At 42.3% G+C, this 19,477-nt stretch overlaps 3 non-coding genes and 1 pseudogene across 3 annotated transcripts; 1 reads left to right on the plus strand and 3 right to left on the minus strand.

The window, feature by feature from the left end:
- Positions 1–348: 348 nt before the first annotated feature.
- LOC121195779 lies at positions 349–2,042 on the minus strand (annotated as a pseudogene).
- Positions 2,043–6,234: 4,192 nt separating this feature from the next.
- trnag-gcc lies at positions 6,235–6,305 on the plus strand. Its single transcript has one exon. It is a non-coding gene; the product is annotated as a tRNA-Gly (tRNA).
- Positions 6,306–10,604: 4,299 nt separating this feature from the next.
- Positions 10,605–10,795, minus strand: LOC121196509. Its single transcript, XR_005895961.1, has one exon. It is a non-coding gene; the product is annotated as a U2 spliceosomal RNA (small nuclear RNA).
- A 565-nt stretch (positions 10,796–11,360) lies between these two features.
- On the minus strand, positions 11,361–11,524 carry LOC121196403. Its single transcript, XR_005895866.1, has one exon. It is a non-coding gene; the product is annotated as a U1 spliceosomal RNA (small nuclear RNA).
- Between the last annotated feature and the right edge of the window lie 7,953 nt (positions 11,525–19,477).

The following is a 19,477-nucleotide window of genomic DNA, read 5'->3' on the forward strand; positions in this document are numbered from 1 at the left end:
GGTCACTGGATCATATCTAAAATATGAAATATAAAAAAGGGGTACCATAAATAAATAGACCTCCTAAAAATATAAAACATGACATCTGGATGTTATATTCTCTGAAACTCTGAAATTTATTTCAAACATGTCAATAAAAGAATAGTTGATAAAAACAAACATAATAACAAATGAACGTGATAAACTCAACCATAAGCGCTGGTAATTATGAACACGATACTTATCAATACAAAAGTCCCAGTCTCAGGGGCAGCAGGTGCTGCAGAGCATGGAGGTGTGGGCTCTGCAGATGTGATGTCCACATTTGCCGCAGGTGTTGCGGATTCTCTTTTTGCAGGAACTGCACTGTCACCTCCCCCCTGCCGTGGCTGACGGGCCGTCGTTCTCCTCCGGTTGCCCTCCCCGCGCTGCATCCCCAAGGGCAAGGGCGCTGGGATGTCGGGGTAGGCGTTGCCGCTCCTGCATGAGTGGATTCACCATTGCTTTCCCCAGCTCCTCTAAAAACAAGCGCCGCTTGTGAGTGTCTCTCTCTCTCCATAGAGGATCTACACACAGCCACAGAACAAAGGCGTTGTATGCTGAAACATCCACGATATTCTAAAACAGTTTCAGCGGCCACCTCTGGCTCTTGCGCCGGCAGCTGTGGGTCCCGATAACCTGATGAAGGTGAGAAAAAAAAAAAAAACATATTCTTATTTATCACACCCAAATATATCATCCATTCTTTCTAAGAACGCAAGAAACGGGCTACCAAATAGGAATAATAAAGTAATAATAACAATAACAATAATCATAAAATATTTGGTCTTTTTCTGCCCCAGGGCGCAACGGCAAGTGTCTGCCCCGCTCTGGGCCTCTAATGCCCGCATAACACTGCAGCCTTCCCCCTGGAAGCTCCGATACAGTAATAATAATCTAAATAAATATAACTATAACTATAACTATAAATATAAATATTAATAATAATAATAATAATAATAATAATAATAATGAAACCCTACCTTATAGAGATTATCCACACCGCCCTTGTTCCTGTTGTAGTCCAGGATTATCTGCTGCTTTCGGTGGGGTTCGTCACTGACGGCGGGCTCCCGATGTTTAGTGCTCATCAGGATGACGTTCTTCCCCCGCTTCGGAATGTAGGACACCGCCGTGTGGGTGCTGGAGAATGCAAAGACGGAAGACAGGATGGCCCGTTGCCTCACCTGCAGCAGCTTCGGGGGCAGCTCAGGCTTATTTTTCCGCATGGTTCCCACCATGGCAATCTTCCTTCTCAGGAGCTCTTCTCCAAGTCCATAAGACGTAAAGAAATTGTCACAAATGACAGTGTGACCCTCCAGTCCATCCACCAGCTCCATGACAACTCTCTTGCCTTGGTTCAACTCCGGGCGAGCTCCTTCTTGCTTCCCCGTATACACAGACATCCTCCACGCATAGGAGGTCCGCGCGTCGCAGGCGACCCAAATTTTGAGGCCATAGCGAGCGGGTTTGCTGGGGATGTACTGCCGAAAACGACAGCGACCCTTGAACGGCACCAGCTGCTCATCTACGCAGATGTCAACTCCCGGATTGTACATCAACTGGAGCCGTGGTTCCCACTTCTCCCATAGCGGCCAAATAGCCGCCAGCTTGCTGTCCCTCAGCCGTCTCGGTCGAGACAGTTTATCGTCAAATCTAATCATTACGACTATCTTCTCAAACTTCCTGCGACTCATAGTGGCCGGGAAGATGGCTCGTCCCGTGCCCTCTGCCCACAGGCTTTTCGTTTCCTCGCCCCGTGACCGGTACACACCAGCCAAAATCAGCAGCCCAAAGAACGCTCTCAGCTCCATCGCCGTTATGTCTTCCCAGCCATCACCATCTGTACGCCGGCCGTGGAGATTGGTGAATTCCAGCACCAGCTGGACTATATCCTCCGATATGAATAAATCCATGCTGGACTGGATATCGCTGATGCGGCGGAGGGCATATGCCGTTGGCCCCTCAGGGAGACGGGAGGCTGGTGTGTAACGCATTGTGTTAGCCTCGGTGGGTTCCCACATCACTCCGTTTTTTCACCTGCCATTACTCTCTCTCCTCCGTAACCGGTGACCTCCGATCCGGAGGAGCTGCCGTCAGAGGCAGCGGCGGAACCAGCCTGCGGCGGGAACTCCCATTCCCGTTCGGACACGGAATTGCTGTCGTCTTTGGTGGTCGAACCGGAGAGAGACCCGGAGGCTGAGGAGGAGGACGAGGTGGCGGTGCGGGCTGGGCGCTGCGAGGTCCTTGAGCGTCCGGAGGGAGCGGAGCGTACAGCTCTCGAAGCTCGGGCTACGCGCTGCGTCGGGCGGCCTCTCCGACCACGGTGAGTCGGTCTCGAAGCTGCAACATTGGCAGTAACTATTTCTACGGCTTGCTCCAGGCTGATATGTTTTTCCATGACTGCAGGTTGGTAGAAATGCACAATTCTGGCCATGGCCAAAATTTATAACTTTCCAGTGGCATCTGCAGGTGCACCTGCATAAACTAACTCAGGAGCATGGCTGCCTTGTTTACACTCTGCAGGGATTCGGGGCTTGGTGGTTCCCAAACATTTATTATGATGCAGACATGGTCAGAAGTTGTGTTGATATAAGAGGATTTTGATAATCTTTTTATCTTTTCACTTCAAACACGGAAAATGCAATGAGAGCCTTTGGTCTTGCAGACCGCACCTCACCCTTGAAATAATTTATTCCACTGGCCTACGGCCACTGTTACATCCTATCAGTTCAAATAAGGTAATTATGTCCCACAATGCCTCTCTGCAAATATGGGGAAATGGTGGATATGGTGGTGATCTGAATCTCTGAATGACAGGGTTACAGAGGAAATTACAGGATTCACATTTCTGGATTGCAGTGGCAGTAGAATTTAAAAAAGTGATTTTAATGGTAGTAAATGTGACCTAAAAGGGCTCCATGATCCTTAAAGTGAGTATTTTGTCTAGACAATGCAAAATTTTGTTTTTTTCAGTGTTATGCTGAAATTTCAAAATTCATAAAAAAATTAATACCTTTGTCAAATATCATCATCTCAGCATAAAAACTGCCAAAATGAGAGCAAAAAATACAACTGAAAAGCCCTAAAAGGGCCTCAAGGGTGTTAAAGGAAAATGAGAAATTTATCAAACAAAAAATTACTAAATAAACTTAAAACTAGGGTCAGAAAAAACAAAAAAATCATCAAAAAAAACTATTGTACTTTTGATTGGTATTTTCTGTCATTATACTGACATATGAACTGTGGATGTTGGGGTGGAATATTGTCTGTAGACCCTCCTAAAGCCTTTTACCTCTGTGATGGAAGTTATACCAATTTGGAATACTGAGCTTAATACTGGACTAAGTACTAAGATGCACTAAACCTATATACATAGTAAGGCTAATTCATTTTTTCCTTTGTTTGACTGCCTAACACAGGTTAGACTTTAACTACTAAATTCTCACACACAATCAAATATAGCAACACATTTCCTACTTCTGCTCCAGGAAGCCTGAACTCCTCATTGCTCCTCTTCACAAATGAAACTAGTTTTAAAGCTTTCCTTTTTTTTTTTACTGTAGAAGAAAATGAAAGTTTGAAGAACCGAGTTGGAAACCTTTTTCTCTTTTAAAAGGTTTTAAAGAAGGTGCTATTAAATACTATTGAGGGTTCAAACTTATCTAAATACTACAAACAGTTAAATTGATCTTACACATTAAAAAGAGCAGAAACTTTTCTATATACTAAAAAGAGTAAAAACTTATCTAAATACTAAAAACAGTTGAAACTTACTAAAGCTATCTATTTACTAACATGCAATTTTTCTTCTTTTTCTTCCAGGAAAGTGTAGAAGAAAATAAACATGACATGAAACATAACATGGACATGAAAAACTCCAGTGCATCAAAAGCAGAGAGATGGTGAGCACCAGGCTGGGGGACGGGCCAGAGGGACAAGTGCATGATGTCATCCTGCTGAACGTGGGCCACAGGCTGTGGGAGGACTCTGGGCTGGATCATTTTACAGAGACTGAGAGTGGAGGAGAAGGAAGGTCAGACTGGATCAGCTACACCCTTTAGACTGCTGCAGCAAAGTGGGACAAATGTGTGTGGTGACCACTGAGCCAGGATAAAATGCTTCTGACCAACACAAAGACAGGAGGCAGGTGAAAACTATCTATTAGAGCACTGACGTCCTGCTGGACACTGTCCGGTATGGCCTGTGGAGCAGAGGTGGAGGGCTGGGGGCTGGGGCTCCGGTCCAACAGGACAGCAGGAGTCTCACTGTGTCTTCTCGCCGAGGACTCTGGAGCTGGTCTTCTGCTCCCTCGGTCTCCTCCTGCGTACAGCAGCCTGTTGCAGAGATGGACACAGAGAGAAAGTCAAGATCCAGGTCAAACTAGTTGACTTAAAGTCCTCTCAGACTGCTGCTGTAACATCAGTGGATTCAACACGAAGCTCTGAGGAAAAAGAGCAGAGGCGCCATGGCAACACTGGACTGGACCAAGTTAAACTGACAGGATGTCAATCCTGGAGGTGGGAGGCATCGCCAGTCTGTAACGTTTTACTATCTAACATCTCTACTGACTCCCTTCAAACTAAATGCAATTAAACTCTGTATGTATAGTAATAAAGGAAAAATCTATTTTTCCATGAATCCCTCACAGTTCACCTTCAGTAGTGACCATTTGTTCAGAATTCAAATCAAACTAGAAACAAATTTAAAATCAAAAGGAAAATAATGTACACCAGCAAAACAAGTCCATTGTCTACACAACGTCTTTGTCTTTTCTTGAGGGTCATAACTGTGTGATTGTATTAGTGTAGAACTTGATGGGTTGATGATTAATAATTATTTTGTATTTTTCAACTAATCATAAAACTATTTACAGTTTTATGCCACATGTGCTCGTGAGTGTTGGTTTCCCTTCAATCTTACATGAACATTTTATAATATGTAACCAGTGGAATCACTGAGGTTAATGACAATTACCCTCACCAAAACATTAGCTATTAAAGCACTTAAACTAAAGATAATATTGAAAATCAGATTTCAAATCAGCACAAGCTCATAACAAATCTAACAGGATCCACATTTTTGCCCAGACAGTAAAAGAAAGGAGTCTCACCCTGTTGGTGCCGGTGCTCATCTGGCTCCTGGTGGACTCTCTCCTCCAGTAGCTGTGGTCATGGAGGTGAGAAGGCAGATCACACATCTGGAAGCATTAACACAGAGTTTAGGATGGGGCTCTGCTTAACTCATATTTTTGACTCAACACTTAATAAATGTGTTACTCCCTTCAACCTGCTGAGCTCACTGATGTTTCCCTTCATTAGAAAAACATTTTTCTACTCTGTGTGGAAATGTCCCTTTTTTTTCTCTTTCCTTTCCTAATTTATCTGCTTATTTCTTTATTCATTGCTGTAATATCACATTAAAATTTGACAGTACAGAAACAACAAGAACATAAAAAGTCATCACTTATACACTGGCCAATAAAATAATGAATGTGGGTTCATCTACAGAAAAATGTCCGGCTCAAAGTGGAAACTACTGTATCTTTAAAAGCAGCAAGATACTGAAGGTGGAGGATGAATGCAAACCTGTGTAATATGCATGATTTAATTTTCCCTAAGAAGCTTAAACAAGCTAACACTGAATGTGTTTGCTTTAAAAGCAGCAGCAGGTTGACAGCTGAGCAGAGTTACTTCTGTCTGAACATTTCAGTGCAACCAAAGACTTTAATGTTTTATATTAAATGTGTTACTGCACAAAATGGACACGGCATTAAAGTCAGTCTCTGAGGCTCTGGAACTTTCGACGCCTCACTAAATTCAGTCGAGGCGTCGAGAAAAACGGGCTGAAAAAAGTCATTTAAATCATATTTAACTCCTTATATTCTCACTTTTTCTGTGAAATGTGTGAAATGTCACTTGGTTGATCTGAAGTCGGGCTGCGTCGTTTTTTAGAAGCTAGCTTACTCGCTTTAGCAGAAATCGTCGACTGAAATCTTTCTCCTCCAAAGTATCAGAGTGAAATGGTGGTTGAGGAACGAGTTTTTTGAATTTATAGGGTCTCCATAGCGACCACCTGCATATGTCAGCGCCAAGGCCAAGAGCCTAATCCTACCTGGACTTTTACTGAAGTAGTAAATCAGGATGGCCGAACAGTCTAAGGTGCTGCGATCAGGTCACAATCTGCCTTGGAGGCATGAGGTTAGACAACAAGCTTGCATTGGTGGTTCAGTGGTAGAATTCTCGCCTGCCACGCGGGAGGCCTGGGTTCGATTCCCGGCCAATGCAACATGCTTTTGGGGGGCAGCCGTTAAGAGTGCGCCTTTGGACTTTGGATCAGCCTGAGATCGGAGGGTCGTGGGTTCAATCTCTCGACCAAGCCCAAAACAACGGATACGGTGGTTATGAAGGTGACCTGTGATGCCCCTGAGCAAGGCACCGATCCACCCCAGCTACCCGGGCGCCGTGGGTAAAATGCAAAGTAACATCAGCTAACAATGTAAAGGACAGATTACATGACATTTGTTCATCACACAGGTGACACAGGTCCAACATGATGCCTGTCAGTCAGAGCAAGGTAAAGAGACAAACATATTTAATTAGAAACATGACAAAGCACATGTTAAGAACTATGTCTGGAAACTTGCTTCACAAGTTTTTATGCTATTTATATTGGGATTTTCACACATCCTCTCTCCTTTCAACTTGACGACAGATGACAATTCATTTTTTGACTGACTTTAATATTAACCACATCCATGTGTCAGGTTCTGCTCCAGCAACGTTATCAAAGCTTAAACTGACCTAAAATAATTTCATAGTCTTGCTTATAAAGAATATGTCAATACAAAGTGTTTACATTGGGTCAATATATGTGCTGGGTAGTTGTATGTTGCTTTAATCATTAAAGCAACATACAACTAGCACTCCGTGGTTTCTTCAAGAGTGCTACAAATATATTAATGTATATATTAGTAATATATTGACCCAGTGTAAACACATTGTATTGACATATTCTTTCTATATAAATAAAATTGAATTGAATTGAATTGAACTGAATTGATAAGATAAGATAAGAAAATCCTTTATTAGGCCCTAATTGGGGAAATTGCAGCAACAGCAGGGGTACAGTACAGTAAGTAAATATAAGTAAGAGGCCAATATGGCCAGAACAAGATTAAATAAACACTATTCCAATAGTAGAATAAGTAAGTTCTTTGAGTTACTGAGTCACTGCAGTGTGTTCAAAACAATATTTATAGAAATGAAGGCACTGATCACACAGTCTAAAACTAAGCTTCAGAAAAAAAATGAATACATTTCATATGCTGAAGGAAATGTTAGGTTTGTGTCATGTCCGACAGTCGACAATCAACCAAATACCCAACAAATCTAAGTCATTTAGCTTTGTAGCTCTGCACACATCCTTCTTCAAACACTGTGGTTTATGACACAGCCAGTTAAGTCTGGACTTCAAACCACTTCAAACACAGTCATGCAGCATGTAGATGCAGAATGTAAATCATTTTCTCAAACAGCTGCACCAGCACTGAGGAATAAACATCAATGATAATTTATCATGATTTATGTAAAGAAAAAAAGAGAAGTTTAATGTTTCTGTTGTTTTACTGTTTGAAAGAGGAGAAACAATGTTTGTATATTTGAAGACTAAAATCAGCTGTGAAGAACATTTTCCTTTGTTTTCTTCTTTTCAGAGGTTTTTGAAAAACAGATAAAATGAATCAGTGGATGTATCAGAATGTGGAGAGAATCTTCATCCACTACAAACTTGTGACTTTTGGAAATTTCCCAAAGCAAAACTCTGTTCATGTGACTCAAACCAGTAAATGTCTGGTTTCAGCTAATTTAACCTTTGGGCTGATGAATGAACGACTACCTGCTGCATAATCAGACTCATCACTACATTATTCACTGCACAAGCAGCTGCACACTGGTTCACACCTGAGAGAATAACGTCTGTCACTGTTCAGTTAGAAGAGCAAAGGAGAAGCAGGTGGTAGAAGAAAAACTGATGAGAGGAGGAAACGGAGGAGGGTGAGAAAAAGATGAATAATTACTGAACCTGCAACATCAACAGACGCCTGTCAGTGCCAAAGAAATGATTCTTATCAAGAAAGGCAGCGATTAAAGCAACTAGCCTCATCTTCATGTTCCAGATGCTCACACAGTTTTTGAAAAGTAAAGTAAACCAGATGAAAATAAATCATTCATGATTTGACTCAAGATGAAGAAAACATATCTCTTTACCTGGATGCATGAAAGAAAAGTAATAAATCAGTGAAGGTTCAGAATGGTTTCAGTAAAATATCACAGATCTTATTTAAAGCTCTGTTACTCTGTCACAGCAGACAGCAGGACAATGACAGTGAGAAGACTAAAGGAGACATGGAGCTTTGTCCTGGTTTGAAGGACAGAAGACGGAGGACAGTTTGTGTGTGGCTGCTCTGTCTGGGGAGACTGGTGGAGAAGAGACTGGGGTCCAAACTCTGACAGGACACAAGAGAGCAGCTCCAGCCCTCTGACAGAAGACAGGCTGGGAGGGAGGACAGCTGTCCAGCTGTGGATCAGCTACTGGACACTGACGGGACACACACCATCCCTCTGGCTGTCCCATAGAACAAACCTTGACTTCATATCAGGTGAGGATGTGTCCTTCATTTAAACTGAGGACTACAGGAAAAGTATAAGCTTCATTTCTTCAGAAGCTGTTTACAGTTACTGGAATTTTAAAATAAAATCTCAGTTTGATCACAAACAAAACAGATTCTATAAATTCCCTCGACAGAAGTAAAAACCAATCTCATTTCTATTATCAGCTGATTAAATGTTCATTTTCTCAGCTCACCATCTGCTGGGCTACAGAGCTGATCAGCTCAGCAGACGTGTTGTGATCTAATAGGATCAGACAGGTGGAGACATGAAGGATGAAAACAGCTCTGCTCCAATGAAGGAAGCAGAACTAGAAACAGACAGAGACACCTGCTGTACTGATTTCATCAACACTAACAGAGAAACACAGAGATGGAGTGAAGTTTCATTCATGCATCTTAGTTTAATCTTTAAAGTTTATTCTGGACCATGGAAAATAAAAGCCCCAGAAAAAGCTAGTACTCCTGACATCGGGAATGAATTTTAAAATGACTCATGAGCTGATTTAAAAATCTCAAATGTTTTGATGTGCATTTAAAAATATAAAGTATGAGGGAAAGCTGTTGAAAACTCACCACTTCAAGCTTCTCCTTCCTCCACCTGTTTCTCTCCCTCCTTTCATCTGTCTCTATGTAGACTCACTCCTTCCTGTACTGTCTCTCTGCATCTCCTTCATTTCGCCGTCAGCTTTACTTTTCATGTCAGTATCATCCACATACAGAGACGATAGAAGCAAATGGGTCATTTAGCAAAGACGAACACGTCAAAGATAAAACACAAACTTTCTACATGCTCCTAAAGTCAGAAACACACTCAAACACCAAAATTCTCTTGTTGTTTCTCGGGCAAACACATGCACACCCTCCTACAGACTGTCCACACTGCTGCTCTCTGTGTCTGTGAGATCACTCGTCACCACTTTGTTCCTCCAAATATAACAGTGAAAATATTTGTGTCTGTGAAAGGACACATATACACACACTGTTACACATTCTCCACCTGCTTTGTGGTTGTGTGAGGAGTGTGTGAAGTGTGGAGGCGAGCGTCACAATGACTGACTTCTCCTCTCTGCTTGGTTCCACTCAGCTGCCTGTCACTGACTCTTCAGAGCAAAGTGTTGGAGGTTAAAAATCTATTTACTGAAGCTGGAGCTTTTAACAGGCCACATTCGCATTCACATTCAAATTCGCAGGGGTCAGCACAGCAACACAGCCAGGTAAGTATGAGCTGCAGTTGTATATGTCAGCTTTTGCAGTCTGTCCACAAAGCCACTAGTCAAGCTGTCTCTTGGGAAAGAAAGCAAAGGTCCACGTGGTACACTTTTCTTGTCTCAAAGATGCCAGCATCCCCACCAAAGCCTAAAAATAAAGTATACCAGCGAACTGACTTTTCACCAACTCCAAAGGCTCAGCCATACGGCAAAGCCGGCCAAAAATAGCTTCAACTCATTGGTGTTCCACACCAAAGCCTAGAAATAAAGCATACTAGAAGAACATCTAGCACACATTTCTTCCACAAACAAGCAGCAAAGTCGGACAGGAGAGCTCACACTTCATTTTGTCATGGAAAGGCCACGCCCACTTCCCCAATTCCAATGGGAACAAAGGTAATTGTCATGACTAAACACGTCACTCTGTAGCGTACGCCAGAGAGCTTCTGCAGAGCAACACTGCCACTTTGTGGACAGACTACAAAAGCTGACATGTAACTCCAAATCAACAAAGCCACTTCACAAAACGGAGTCTTCAACAGGTTAGCACATGGGCATTCCTGACACATTGTGTTTTCTTCTACATGCACGCAACAGGGGAGAGCGCGAACGCAGTCCCCCACTAGCCGCTTTTTCCTTCAGCCACTGTAAAAGTTTGACTCCTAACTAAATATGTGTGTCAGAGCTTGATTTTCTACAAAGCAAGAGAAAGGTGCACCGTTCCCAGCGGCACTGCAATGCCAGGTCGATGCGTGGAGTGAGCGGAGCAAGCTCCCATTTCAGCTCCCTCTCCTAAAAATGGGTTTAATACATTGTCCCCATATAGGGGACATATCAGATATTAAACTGATAAGAACAGATACTACACTTGATCTTAGCCAAAAGGCCGAGAAGCGATGAGACCCAAGCGTTTGACGTCCAAATCGAGCTCTTGGTACAACCGTCACTTGTCGCGGTGTCCCGTTTGTAAGCCAGCTTATCACTTAGCAACTCCGCCCATCTGTCTGCCGTGTACTTTTCCCTGCCGCTATACAAAGATGTTTGACCTTTCACCAACTCAAAAGGCTCAGCCATACGGCAAAGCCGGCCAAAAATAGCTTCAACTCATTGCTGTTCCACACCAAAGCCTAGAAATAAAGCATACTAGAACAACATCTAGCACACATTTCTTCCACAAACAAGCAGCACAGTCGGACAGGAGAGCTCACACTTCATTTTGTCATGGAAAGGCCACGCCCACTTCCCCAATTCCAATGGGAACACGGGGAATTGTCATGACTAAACACGCCACTCTGTAGCGTACGCCAGAGAGCTTCTGCAGAGCAACACTGCCGCTTTGTGGACAGACTGCAAAAGCTGACATGTAACTCCAAATCAACAAAGCCACTTCACAAAACGGAGTCTTCAACAGGTTAGAACATGGGCATTCCTGACACATTGTGTTTTCTTCTACACGCACGCAACAGGGGAGAGCGTGAACGCAGTCCCCCACTACCAGAAATTATGCAGTCGAGATTCCCACATTTGGGGAATTCGCAGGGGTCAGCACAGCCAGAGTGCAATGGCTGAGCCTCGCCCTGGGTGAACCACCTTGTTGATCATGGTATCTCCCCTGCCAGGTAAGTATGAGCTGCAGTTGCAAGAGAGCGGGTGGTGGTCACCAGGCACAGCGCTCTGGCTGACGGTACCTACAATGCATAATCCCACATTTCAGTGCCCTGAGCATCAGCTCCCCTTTGTATGTTACATTTATGGCTGAAAAGACACAAACACTGCTGCAAATAGGCTGCGGCGTGTGGCAAACGCGCTTTGTTGGATCTACCCATCATGCACTGCTCTGCCAAAAACAAAGGAACACTGTGTGAAATGCCACTAGTCAAGCTGTCTCTTGGGAAAGAAAGCAAAGGCCCACGTGGGACACTTTTCAAAACATTTGACTAAATGAACTAAACACTGACATGAACTACTAACATGTATTGACTTACTGAAAACCTTGGAGGTGATCTGGACTTTCCTGTGGTTTCCTCTTGTCCTTGTAACAGCAGTAGCTCCTCCCTTCCTTGTCAATAATTGTGCAGAAATATCTGAGTGCTTCTTTCTTCCTAAATCATGAGCAAGTCCTGTCCAGTCCAACTGTTTCTGCTCCTGTTTGACTTCTGAACTTGTCTCTGGCTGTGTGTCCACTTACTGCAGCCTGTGACATCAGACTGTAGAATGTTGATACATCAAAGGCATCAAAGGACAAACACACACACTCACACACACACATACTGGTACTTATATCTTGGTCAGGACACTCTCTGGCATAATGCATTCCCTCGCCCTAACCTCTCTCTCTCAGCATCTCAGACCTATGTCAGTACCTGTGCCTCTGTCAAAGACCTGTACACACATAAAGTCATGTATTCATGTAGTCATCTGTGAATGTGTGTTTGATGAGTGCAAAGTGAAAATGCTGCATGAACCTTGTTTTTGTAAAAGCTTCTCTTGTTTCCTTTGCTTCTTACAACTGTATATTTTTCAAGCATCATCTGTCATATTGAAGAAATAAGTTCATTCAGTAGCGTTATTTCTTTTTTTATTGTCATCATGTACAGTGGACTGGTAACCTCGCTCACAGCTGCTTCTTAGTTACACAGTTTACATTTCCTGATTTGAGAGGAATACACTGTGGAGGGTGTGTGGAGGAAAAACAAAGCAGTAGCTCCGTCAGAGAGGATCAATGAATGAGGTCAACTGATTGTTTGTATAATAACCATCTGTGGTTATACACCTGAGAGCAGAATGATAAATGAATGACATCTACTTTGCACCTATGTTGCTGGGACAAAGGAGGATGAAAGAATGATGAAGAATTATTTTCTTTCTGGTGAAGAACAGATTGAATATGGAGGCTCCATTGGACATAATAGCTGTTTATCAAAGGGCTGCTGGTGTCAATATTATGTGTTGATTTTTCTAAACATTGGTTTAATAAGAATCTCTCTGCAATGTGAAACCAATTTTGTGGGAAGGCTGAGTTACCTTGAAGCATTTCACCACCTGACAGCAGCAAAGATGGAGCCTTTTTTCATCTGTCTGATGATTTAACAAACTGATATTGAAGGGTCACTGCCCTCCAGAATGACCTTTGACCCCATTATAAACTACTAGTGGAGTCAAAGCATCTTCAGCAAGCAGCTGAACTCCTCCTCTGCCTCTCTTTCTTCCCTCTGAGCTCCTCAGGCTGCTGAGCTGTAGGACTCTTCAGACTAACTGCTACAGACGGCTCCTCTATGGCTCTGATATGTCTGCTAAATAAAGCTGTTTGACAGTTGATTTAAACACCATGTACAGTTCAGCAGCTCTGAGGAGAAGAAGTGAATCAGTGTCTCAGTGTCCAGGTAAATGGGAGCTTCACCTTTTTGTCTCTGTGTCTTCTGTGAGCCAGTGGAGGAGTTTCTGTGGATGAAGATACTGAATGTTAGTTGGAACATCTGCACAGATTATAGTACAATGTGACTCACAGAGAAATACATCAGATCAATGAAGCAGATGCATCATGAAGCAATAAAACTGTCAATTGTATCAATGTCAGTGTTTCAGTATATAGAGTTTTTCTTGTCAGTGAGGTTGTGAATAATTTTCAGTGTTGAAAAGTTAAAACGCTTTCAACAGTAGTTTTCAACATCAGTTCTAAAATCAGCAGACTAACACAGAGGCCACAGAGTTTTCTCTGAAAATAAAGTTGCTGTGAGCATCTTCTGTATTTTCAGAGAAGCTCACCAAGGAGTCCAGAACTGTACCAAGGCATCGGAAGTTTTCCTCAGCTTCAGCATGTTGGCTATCAAGTGAAACTGGCTCTGTGTTCAGATCTTGTTTTGTACTGATAAATAATTATTTATTGATTTCCAGCTGGCTAATGAAACAGCATGTTTGAAAGTTGACAGTACAGTGATATTCATTTTGTCTTTTCAGATCTCACCAATCACTGTACACATTTGTTTTTATTGTGACATTTATTCCTAATTGCAGCTTTGAACTGATGATCCATCACCTCAGAGGATGTTTTTTTTCTGATTTGTTGTTGTTGTTCCAGATTGTTGAACACTGACACCAACAGTCGCTACAAAGATCCCATTATTCTGTGTTGACTGGCTGTGGATCATCTTTCTTCCTCCTTTAACTCTTCTATGAACAGACACTGCAGCTGGTGTCTCTGTTCACAGCAGAGTGAACTCCTGTAAAGGAGAATAAGTGAAGTGGACAGAGAAGATGGAGACTCACTTCTCTCTCTGCCAGGATATTTAGGATTGTTTCCATTAATGATGAGATCCAGTTCTCTCTGTGGAGTAAAGGCCCAGTGACAGAGACCAACACACTTTAAACTGGATCTGAACCAGAAAGTGATGCTCTGCTCTACAGTCACTTGGCTCTCAGTCAGAGGCAACGTGTTATTAAAACCAGGTAAATGAGGGAAACTTTCACGGGTTTTACATGATGAAACAATGAAAACCACTGGGATGGAGTCAGCAGAAATAGACAGAGGAGCTCTTTATTCAGGACAGAGACCAACAGCAGAGGAAAGTAGAGCTCCAAGAGTCATTAGCATCAGAGAACAAGTATCACAGAGTGTCTGCAACTTTACTGTGAATCATCCACTGCTGGAGGTCACAGCTCAGAGTGGAGAGAGAGCTGTGTAATGTGCTGTCAGATTCAGAGCTTAAATCAATACACATCTTTTCTCAACTGTATCCTGATACTGGATGGATGGAAAGTCACGTTGGCACTTTCAGACTTTCTATTTGTTTTGTAACTGACAAGAGTCTGTGGAAAATCATGATGCAAAGAGGAAGAAGCATAATAACTCTACAAACCCTCTGATCAACCCAACAGCAAATTCACTAAAGGACCAGGGTTCACACATTTACAGCGTGAACCATGTGTGAATGCATTACACCATCACACTGAAGCTCCACTCTAGCAGGTGAAAAGTAGCAGCTGACCTGCAGCATGTGGACAGAAGGAGGAATATATCTGTCTACACCCTGCAACAGTAGAGTCAGTGGAGACGAGGCTGCAGTGCAGGAGAACTGGACTTGGGATCTGGGAAAAAAAGGATAGGATGGAAATAAGAGATGATAGAGAGATGATTGTGCAACTGTGATTTCATCAATTTGAAGTAACACTGAAAAAATGGAACCATATGAGAAAAATAAAGAGTGTAAACAGTGATAATTGTTTTGTACTGTAGAGAGAACAGCAGTCGTCTCTGCCTCTTTCCATGGTGCTGACTGAGAGCTTGTTAATGCTTCACTTCACAGTCCACATTGTTTGGAGTTGAGGAAAATCTACAGCAACAGGATTAAAAATAAAGTAGCAACTCTCATAAACCTTCAAATGATTCTTTTTTTAAACTAATTGTCTTCATCCTGTGTTGCAAATAATAATATGTATGAACTTCATTATAGAAGCTAATGGGCTCATTATTGGCTAATTGCAGCAGGTTACTGCCATCAGCCTGGAGGACACTTTATGCTACTTCCAACAGGATTTCAGCAGATACATTAACATGAATGTTGTACACACTCCTTCTATCTGTTAGTAGTTGTGTACAGTTCAGCTGCTGTTGTCCTTGGTGCTGAATTCACCAACACAGCTGAATGGTCCTGAGTGAACAGTGAACACATGAATATCTCTTTGACCAAAAGCAGCTTCAGTTCCTGCAGACAGTCCCTATGAGGAGTAGTAGTTAGTTGAGTGGAGAAGCACTTTTATTTGTGGAGCATCTATCAAATCAGTCCAGAGTGAGTCCTCAGGGTCTAAAAGATCTCACAGCTTCTTCTCTCAGTCAACACAGCCTCAGATTCACCAACATCAGCTTGACACACTGACATCCAAAGGTTTGCTGGAGGACAGAAACACTGTGGGCTGGAAATGAATTATGAAACAAGGCTCTTAGAGGTCAGGAGCTTCTCTCCCCTCCTCTTCACTGGCTTCATTTCACTCCTTGAGACAAATCATGGTTGTGAAGCTGAATGAAATGAGTTGGACTTGTCCACATTAGTCCTGCTGTAAGTCCTGAACCATGAAACGCTGCTTTAGTAGCAACATACTGAGCACACACACACAGAGACAGAGGACTCACACACAGACACAGTCTCTTCCTCTCTGGATAACAGTTCCGGTAGGGGTCGCTAATGTCCGTGTGAAAGCAGCAGAAGAAGCAGAGACAGAGTCTCCAGCTCTTGTGTTCATCAGCAGCGTTCACACTGGGATTTCTTCCTCCGCTCGGCTTCATCTGCAGCGCTTTCTCTTCTGGAAATGAACCGCTGGACACGGAGCTTCGTCAGGAAGAGCGCGGAGCTTTTGCAGCTGATTAAAGGACACCATGCTTTACTTCTGGATACACACCGTGTGGATCCCCGCCGTCGCTTTCCTCTTTGGATTTCAAGGCAAAGGATCGTTTCACTCTTTTCATTTCATGTCCTGGCGTTTTCCACTAGGAAACACCGGAGCTGAGAGGGAAATTCCAGCTACCGTGGATGTTTATTGTGCGTGTGTCCGTCTGATGCTGACTCGAGTTGTGAAGGTCTGTGAAGTGACGTCCCTTCCTGAAAACACCTGACATGACAGAGAGGTCTGCGCTCCTCACGGCGAAGCCTCTGACTTTCTGCTGCTTCCTGTTACAGCAGAGCTCTGTTTGCTCTAAATGAAGTTAGTGATGAGTGGAGCTGAGCCGAGCTGACAGCAGTCTTCATGTACAGTAGCAGTGTGTGACACAGAGGCTGATGGTACAGCTGACAGCTTCAGTACAGTCTCCTCTCAGCACAGAAACATGTGGAGCCTGTTGGACTGTCTCCACTGCTGGACTTATTTCTGAGAGCTGGTCTCTCTGATGAAATGTGTGTGTGTGACATTTGTATTAGGCCGTATGCAAGTTAGCTTGTGTGTATTGTTAAATAGCTGTAAATACCAAACCTAACCAGAGAGTGGACTCTGGATACAAACCCCAGTCTCCCACCTCCACTGCTGTTAATAAACTTCATTACCTCATTCATTCAGAAAATCTGTTTCCTCTGAACATCATCCAGTCACATTATGTTTCACACATAATGGATTTACTACAGTTTAGTGTATTCAGTGTATGTGGTTGTAGTGAGCGAGGGAGTGAGAGAATGAATACAGGAAGACAGATGGATCAACAAGGTGAACAAAACATACAGGTGTACAATGACAGTGTTGTGGTAAAGCTGAGTTACAATCCAATATCATAATACAGAGAGGGAATATATACTTCATTAAAATGAGCAGTGAAAGAGCACAGACGAGTCACATCAATTCACTGAACTCCTCCTGTCACAGTCACAGAATAATGATCACATTACTATAGAAACTTCTGGATAAATGATGGAACAGTTCATCATTTTTCTCTGACCAACAAGAAAATGTGTTTTTCTTTGAATCATGTAAATCTTTAAAACGAGTTTCGTGAGGAAAAAAAAGGCAAAAATGACAGAAGAAATTTTCTCCTCTCTCTTCAATAAGTTTCAAGAGTCATCATGAAGAAATAAAGTACATCATTGTGTTTAATAGTGAACTGGAAACACAGAGCCTGTAAATGACTGAGTCAAACTGGCTCTTGTGGTGTAATTGTGCTCATAATAATAAAATTCTACAGCTGCTGCAGTGACAACTTTTCCTTCATCCTTCTTTTCCCATCACACACACACACACACACACACCATCATGGAGAATATAGGACTTGCAGCAAATCAGGATCTGTATTGATCATTCTTCATTGTTTTACCTGATGCTGCTCTGACATAACAAACTATAACTACTTGCAGAACAAAGTGTGTGTGTGCATCTTAAAATAAGGGTTAGTAGAAACATAATGTCTCACACAAGCTGCTCCACATAGACCTAGCATAGCATTTGGAGCAGGCACACAATTAAATTCCTCAAAGGCCAAATGGATTTTCTGATTGTGTCATTCTTCAGAATGGCTGTGGGCTCTGTTACATCTAAACAAGATGTGTGTGTGTGTGTGTGTGTGTGTCCCACTTTACTTCAACACACCATCAAATATTTCATTAGTGCTTCAGGACTGTGCAGTTTGTTAGAGTTAAATTTAGGATCCATTTTTCAAGAGAACTTCTCAGAACCTTTTCAGTCTATGAACCTTTAAACATATCAGCTCTCTCACACTGACTGAGGCTGAATTCTGAACAGATACAAGATTTGGAGCTTAGTGACCATCATCAAAAGACAAGGAAACAGAAGAAAGAAAACATTTCAAAGAATGAATGTACCATTTCCTCATATGAAATAGTTTCACTGCTTAATAATTAAGATCCTTCAACAACTAGGACTTAATACAGTCCTGTAGATGAGCTGCATGGAGCAGAAAACAAGAATCAGAGCTGAGAGTCTAAAGTGGCAGAGTTAAACTTCCAAACTTATTCTGTCCTCACAGTCATCAACAGTTTTCCTCCTACACTCAAAACACAGCAAATGAACACTCATCCAAATGCATCACATGCCACCTCAAACACATCAACATATTTTAGATTCCAGTTTCAGGACTAAGGTTTTCAAGGCAGGAAGGAAATCACTGATTGTTTTACTGTCCCTTAACCAAAGAGGGTGAACATGAACACAGCCTGAAACGCTTCGTGCAACAGCTGATCCAGCTTTAAGTCCTATGACTCATTCTGCAGATTTACTACAGGACATAATTGTATTGCACTGGAAATTAACTAAAAATCAAGGCTCAAAGCCAAAAGGAGATTTGAACCTAGTGTTCAGTATAAGACACAAGTGGACTCAGTGATAGGTAAATGTAAGAAGGCTGAAACTTTAAAGCACAATAATAAGTAGATGATTGTAGAAGTGGAAACACTGTGTGCTGGTTAGTTTGCATTGGACTGGGAGATTATTTCTCCTGAGTCTTAAACTGTGCTTCTTTGTTTTTGGGCCAAATCTTGAGAGATGATGAAAGTGATTCACACATTGGAAATAAGAAGATTTTACCAACACGTCAAACTGTTTCCTGTTCACAGCACTTAAAGTGAAGTCCTCCATCAAGTATCATGATACATCACAGACCTGACCTACAGTACATTGACGTATTTTCATAAAATAACACACAGCACTCTCCACTTTGTGCTGTGACATCCAACTCCATCATTTCCATTAGAATTTCTTTAGAAAGGATCTTGTTGCAGACAGTACAGACTTCCTAGAAATCCTTTCCTTTAACACAAACTACAGTGCATCACACCAAAACAAAGTTAAGAAGTTGAGCAACCATGAGAATATCTCACAGTCATGATCAGCATAAAAAAAAACCAATATTGTCCATGAATGATAAGCACACAATCAAACCACCGGGCTTATGGGTATGATTACTTGCCGTCACAGTTTCATAAACATATCATTTGGACAAAAACATTTCAAAACATTAACTTCTAAACTAAACACTGACATGAACTACTAACATGTACTGACTTACTGAAAACCTTGGAGGTGATCTGGACTTTCCTGTAGTGTCCTCTTGTCCTTGTAACAGCAGTAGCTCCTCCCTTCCTTGTCAATA

Source organism: Toxotes jaculatrix, chromosome 16, assembly GCF_017976425.1.
Source record: "Toxotes jaculatrix isolate fToxJac2 chromosome 16, fToxJac2.pri, whole genome shotgun sequence".
NCBI lineage: Eukaryota > Metazoa > Chordata > Actinopteri > Toxotidae > Toxotes > Toxotes jaculatrix.